The 6756-nt window shown below is 37.8% G+C and overlaps 1 non-coding gene across 1 annotated transcript; it reads left to right on the top strand.

The window, feature by feature from the left end:
* The first annotated feature begins 748 nt into the window (after window positions 1-748).
* TRNAG-UCC (transfer RNA glycine (anticodon UCC)) lies at window positions 749-821 on the top strand. Its single transcript has one exon. It is a non-coding gene; the product is annotated as a tRNA-Gly (tRNA).
* The last annotated feature ends 5935 nt before the right edge of the window (window positions 822-6756 follow it).

Genomic DNA, 6756 nt, shown 5'->3' with positions numbered 1-6756 from the left:
CCATGGTGGAAAAAGGCACTGAAGCTGGAAAAAAAACAAAAAAAACTCAAAAGCCTGAATAATGCCTAAACATTTTTATTTAATCATAATTTTTGTGTGTGTCAGACTTCTGAAAAATAGGATACAATAAAAGTTCAATAGAAGCAATATGCAAGCAAATTTCAAAGTTTCTAGATAATCTGTTTTGTATTGCAAGGAAATTTGTAAACTTCTTTGAGAAAAAAAAAATTAGGTGATAGGAGCAATGTCTTGATGTGTTTTATTCCATCAGATTTTTTTCTCAGAGCAAATTTGATGGGATAAGTGGGTAAAAGTAAAGTAAATAAGTGAAATTGGTAAATAAGTAATAATAAGTATTAAGAAAAAATAAGTAGTAAGTAAAAAATAATAAGTAAAAAAAAAAAAGTAATAAGTAAAAATTGGTATAGGAGAAAGGACAAAGGCTGTTGACCAAAGCAGTCAACACTGTCTTCCCCTGGAGACACTGTTTCCCTACTCCCAGTGTTTATTATGTTTAATACTATGTTTGGAAGATGATATCAGAAATTATCATAGTTACTATTGATAATAATTTATAGTCACAATTAATGAAGATATTTTATTAGCAGAGCCTAACATTAGATATTAATAGTGATTTGGTGAAAGCTTCTGACAATCACTTGTGCTTTTTACCAGTCAAGGGAATGAGGGGAACAAAGGCTCAAACTGCTGAATAAGTAGTAACATTAAAAGTACTGAACTAGGGAATTCCCTGATTGTCCAGTGGTTAAGACTCTGTGCTTCCACTGGAGTGGGCCCAGGTTCGATCCCTGGTTGGGGAACTAAGAACCCTCAAGTCGTGTTGTTCAGTCGCTTAGTAGAGTCCGACTCTTTGCGACCTCATGGACTGCAGCACTCCTTGCTTCCCTGTCCTTCACCATCTCCCAGAGCTAGCTTAAACTCATGTCCATTGAGGCAGTGATACTATCCAATCATCTCATCCTCTGTTGTCCCCTTCTCCTCCTGCCTTCAATCTTTCCCAGCATCAGGGTCTTTTCTAACACATCAGCTCTTCGCCTCAGGTGGCCAAAGTATTGGAGCTACAGCTTCAGCATCAGTCATTCCAATGAATATTCAGGGTTGATTTCCTTTAGGATTGGCTGATTTGGTCTCCTTGCAGTCCAAGGGACTCTCAAGAATCTTCTCCAACTCTGTAGTTCAAAAGCATCAATTCTTCAGTTCTCAGCCTTCTTTATGGTCCAACTCTCACATCCATTCATGACTACTGGAAGAGGCACAGCCAAAAAAAAAATTAAAAAAAAATTTTAAAAATATTTTTAAAGTATTGAACTAAGCAGACAAACACAGGCTGTAGACCACCAGTGTGGGCATATAGGTGCACAGTTGCAAATGCAGTTCTTTTTATATGGCTTCCGTCTGAAAACTCAAATTGTATTTGTTTCCTAGAAAACAAATCAGGATAAAAGAAATGAAAATAGTAAGTGTGTCTATTAATAGATAGGAAATCCATTGGACTATAAAGCTCTCCAAATATTGATGTCACATCTCAATTAAAATAATTTGAATTGGAACATTTAAAAAATTTGAATGCATGAAGAAAAGTTTTCTACATTTCTGTGTTCCAAAGTTGATGACCAACAACTAATATTTGTGTCTTGCATTTTTTCCTAAAGAGATATTTTCACATTTTCTTTGCGTTTATATTAGAGACCATTTTTACTCATGACTACACAGTAAAAAAGAAATATGTAGGTAGACCTTGTTTGTTTTAAAAACACATGGAAATTATCAAAATGATGACCAAAGTATCCTTCTGCCTTACTGTGACCAATAGGCACTTTGAAAAATTATTGTCACAAAAATACTTTTGTGAATAAAGCAAAAGAAAAGTGAAAGTGAAGTCACTCAGTAGTGTCCGACTCTTTGCCACCCCATGGACTGTAGCCTAGCAGGCTCCTCAGTGCATGGAATTTCCAGGCAAGAGTCCTGGAATGGGTTGCCACTTCCTTCTCCGAATAAAGCAAAGGTGCTTGCAAATAATGATAGTGTTGCATGTATTTGTATCTGTGTTTGTAGTTCGTGTGTGTGAAGAGGTTGGGCTTATTGGAACTTACAAGCTTAGAGAAGTGACTCTGAGGAGCTGACACTGAGACCTCTAAGGAGGAGGGTACAATAAAGCTTCTCCTGGGAGAGCTGGAAGAAGCTGAAATAAATTGCCAGTTCTGGAGCCGGGACCTGTTGCTGGCAGCAACAGCAGAATAGCTTCAAGAAAGAAAGACTATCCTCCTCTTCCTCCTCCAGCCTTACAATCTCCATTTAGTGTCCTAGATTCGAAAGCCAGCTGGTAAAGCTGAAATGTAGTTTATACAACCTTAGCGCTAGCACCAGGCAGTAGAATGTAGAAAGGAAAATTTGGAGGTGAGAAATTAAAAAAAATCATCTATCTGTTTGTGCCCTGGCAGAGGATCACTTTCTCTGACACACAGGTCAGAGTTGAACCATTTATAAAAAACTGAATCATTTGTAGACAGATCACTTTTGTCTCACCTTGGAAAAGAAACATCCATATTCATAGTTCCCCCTCTAATGCTAAGGTGGCTCAGTGGTAAAGAATCCGCCTGCCAACACAGGAGACATGGATTTTATCCCTGGATGGGGAAGATTCCCTGGAGAAGGAAATGGCAACCCATTCTAGTATTCTTGCCTGGAGAATCCCATGGACAGAGGAGCCTGGTGGGCTACAGTCCATGGGGTTGCAAAGAGTTGCGACAACTGAGTGACTAAACAACAACTGATACTATGGAGAGTCTGGCATCTCTCAATTTACCTCTTTTGGGGTTTTCTCTTTAGCTTCCCTGGAGTTTTAGAGTTTACATCTTGCTCATGTATATTCCAGATACTCTGCTAGGAGCCAGGGACCCAACATACATTTTCTAGATCTTTTCTAAAATACTTGGTGTCCATCTCATTTTAGAATATTATTTACAAGTAAAGCGGTGTTCTTTTTTCTTTTTCTATTGTGTTTTAATATATTGATGAGTCTTTCTTTTAAAAAAATTTATTTATTTATTTGGTTGCATTGGGTCTTAGTTGTGGCATCTGGAATCTTTGTCGCAGCATGCAGGATCTTTAGTTGGGGCATGTGGGATCTTTAGTTTGCTAATTTTGTTGAGTCCAATCTGCTGTTATAGATTTTTCATTTCAGATTGGATATTTTATGACTTTAGCATTTGATTCTTTTTGTAAGTTATAATTCTAATAAAAAATTTTGTTTTGTCTTTTTTTCCATAATTTTCTTTACTTTAGTGAGTAAATTAATCATGTTTTTAAAAGTTCCTTGTCTGTTAATTTTAATAATGGTATCAATTTATCAATCTGTTTTTTATTATCTATTATTAATTTTTATTACCTGGGATATCTGCCACATGGGCTTCCCAGATGGCACTAGTGGTAAAACAACCAACTGCCAGTGTAGGAGATGTAAGAGACACAGGTTCAATCCCTGGGTTGGGAAGATCCCGCCTGGAGGAGGGCATGGCAACCCACACCAGTATTCTTTCCTAGAGAATAGAGGTTTCATTGAACACAGACATCGTGTTTAAGAAGTTCTAGACAATGTTATTTTTCAAGCAAGATGGTTTTTCCTTTCCTGTACTAGGCAGTGAGACCCAGCTGGGATGGCTTGAGGCTGTATTACAGGCTGGTAAAATTTAGCTACTGGTTCATTCAGATTTATATGGTGTATTGTCAAGGGTTCTCAACAGAGATCCTCTGGAACTTTTCCCCTGCTTTTGAGAGAATCTTGTCTTAATTCTTTATTATCATACCATGCACAACTTTACTATTTGGCAGATATTTTACAAGATAAACCAACTGGATGACCAAGGCCCCTTAAGTATATAATTTTGTCCCTTGAGACCTGTGAAGTTCCCCAAAATACAGCTGGAAGTTCAACCTCCCTCTTCCTGGGGATAGGAATGAATGCTCGGACTCTGACTATGCTCAGATTGTCAAACGTCCCCGGGTAAAGAGTCTGGAAGGTAGCCCTGTGCCAACAAACACACATTTCACTTGTCCGGGGGCAAAGAGAGAGTGTTCTTTTTACCTCATGCTCTTTTAGAAGATTTGAATTTTAGAGAAATTACCTTTTAACTTGCTATTGTTTTGATTTTTGAAAAAGCAAGAAGTTGGAATCCTGTTGCATGTTGTTTTACTGTCTCCCACATACCCTTGTCTTGAAAGTCTAAACTGAAAGTAAGGAGACAAAGTTCACGGTACCTTCTGGAGCGACTGGCTGTCTTTCCTTGCAGGACAATTTCTGGGCAACGCAAATAAATATTTAGCTGTTGTGGTAGGGAGGCTTCTCATAGCAACTTTGCTATTAAGAGGGGGGTTGTTGTTCAGTCACCCAGTCGCGTCCAACTCTTTGCAATCCCATGGACTGCAACACACCAGACCTCTTTGTCCCTCACCATCTCCTGAAGTTTGCCCAAGTTCCTGTCCATTGCATTGGTGATGCCATCCAGCCATCTCATCCTCTGACACCCTCTTCTTCTGCCCTCAGTCTTTACTAGCATCAGGGACTTTTCCAATGAAAAGGAAGTATTATATGATAAAGTATAGGGAACATTAAGGAGAGGCCCAAATGTTCAATAAGTATTACCAGAATCTGCTTGCAAGGCAGGAGACCTGGGTTCTATCACTGGGTCAGGAAGATCCCTTGGAGAAGGGAATGGCTACCCACTCCAGTATTCTTGCCTGGAGAATTCCATGGACAGAGGAGCCTGGTGGGCTACATGGGATCTCAAAAGAGTCGGATATGACTGAGTGACTAACGTACGCATGAGCCTAAAAGTGAGGTAGTGTTAACATACTATAAAATGTTATATAATTTTGTGACCAAGTTTTTTTTTTAATTAAGCATTTGGTTATGGGATTTATTTTAAAAGACTTTTAGAATATTTCTTCTAAAGAAAAATAAATCAGTTGTTACATTACTACTACCTAACAACAACAAAAAAATAAGTATTAGTAGAATGAAGCTTGATGCTAAAAAGAGAAGGAAAAATAGTCATAATTCAATAGCATTTACAATCAAGTTTCAAATAACTGTCAAAAGTTTCCTTCAAATGCTAATAAATAAGTTAGTTATTCTTTTCTCATATCAAGGGACTGTGCTCTATGACACGCAGTAAGTGCTCTGTAAAAGAGAGTTCACATACCTTTAGGATATGCCCACCTGTAAGCAAAATGGGAAAAGAAGGAATAAGAGATGAAGCATTTGCTAAAGTTATCATTCACTTGAAGCTTCTTTGTGTCCTGGGCTCTGAGACTTTTATCAACAGAGTGAGTGAAAACAGAGCCCATTGGAGCCCTGGAGAACATGCCTCGGGGAACTGCCTGACCTGGGGCATTAGGGGCTGATTGAGAAGGTCTAGTGCAATTTCTACAGTTGTGCTTCTGGAATCTATTGGTTCTGATTGGGGGAAAAGAAAAAAAAAAAAAACCAAATAGCCACCTCTACTACCACTGACATGTCTTTCTAAACACGTTGTGATCTTTGAATGTGTTCCTGTTCCTCTTCTAGCTGCTCCTAATTGGGCCCAACTCATAGTCAACCTTCTTAGTGGTATACTTCAAAAATAGGGTTGCTGCAAAGTAATATAGACAGAAAAGAGTCAAATACCGTAAAAGTGTAGGTCAATGAATGTCCATGAACTGAATTCTCCTCTTATAACTGTGATTCAAATCAAGCAACACAACGTTACCAGAACTCCATTGTTCTCCCTATACCCTCTACATGTCACTACCGCCGAGGGTACCCCTAGCCTCAATTTTAACACCATCGATTAGTCCTGCCTTTTTTGTTTAATATAGAATCACATATTCTGTGCTCTTTTGTACCTGGCTTCTTTTGTTCAGCTTTGTGTTGGTATGTTCATCCATTTTGCTGCATATAGTTGTAGATGTTTTTTCACTTATATTGCTGTATTCTATCATGTGCATGTGCTACAATTCACTTATCCTTGAAACGGTAATATTTGAGGAACCATAAAGGAACCCTGCTGCCCAAATATACTTTTCCTCATAACTCTCCATCCTGACTGACATTCCTTACTGAAATATGTCTTTTAGCACAATGCATTAACTGCAAATTCACTAATAGGGCTTATTTGTTCCTGTATGAGCTGGTTTCTACCCCTTCCTCAGCTCTCCTCTATTGCCACTTCTGCGTCTGCTATAGTTGTACTAAACTACTTTTTACTACTTTTTTTTTTTCTCTGTGTGTTTCATTTTGGATAGTTTCTATTGCTAGGTCTTCAAGTTCATTCTTTTTTTCTGTAGTGTCTAATCTGTGGTTATTCTCATACACCGATTTTTTTTTTTATCTAAGTAGTGTATTTTTCATCTCTAGGAGTTCATTTTTTTCAAAAAAATCTTTTATTTCTCCCCTCATCCTAGTTAAACTGTCCTCCACCTTTTAGAACATACAGCATACATTTATAATAGCTCTTTCAAAGTCTTTGTTTAATTTTATAATCTGCGTTATTTCTCTTGTATTTCTGTTACCTGCTTGTCTCTGTTTATGGGTCATAAATTTTGTGCTTTCTGGCATACTTATTAATTTCTGATCAGTTGCCAGGACACTGTGAAATTTACATTGTTGGGTGGTGTTTTTTTTAATACCTTTATTGCCTAGGACTTTGTTCGAGGATGTAACTAAGTTTCATCCTTTTTGTTGGCTTTGCTAGGAAG

Source organism: Giraffa tippelskirchi, chromosome 8 (assembly GCF_054371585.1).
Source record: "Giraffa tippelskirchi isolate mGirTip1 chromosome 8, T2T-mGirTip1v1.2.pri, whole genome shotgun sequence".
Lineage (NCBI taxonomy): Eukaryota > Metazoa > Chordata > Mammalia > Artiodactyla > Giraffidae > Giraffa > Giraffa tippelskirchi.
Note: the sequence above shows the minus strand (reverse complement) of the source record. Positions and strands in the feature narration are given on the sequence as shown.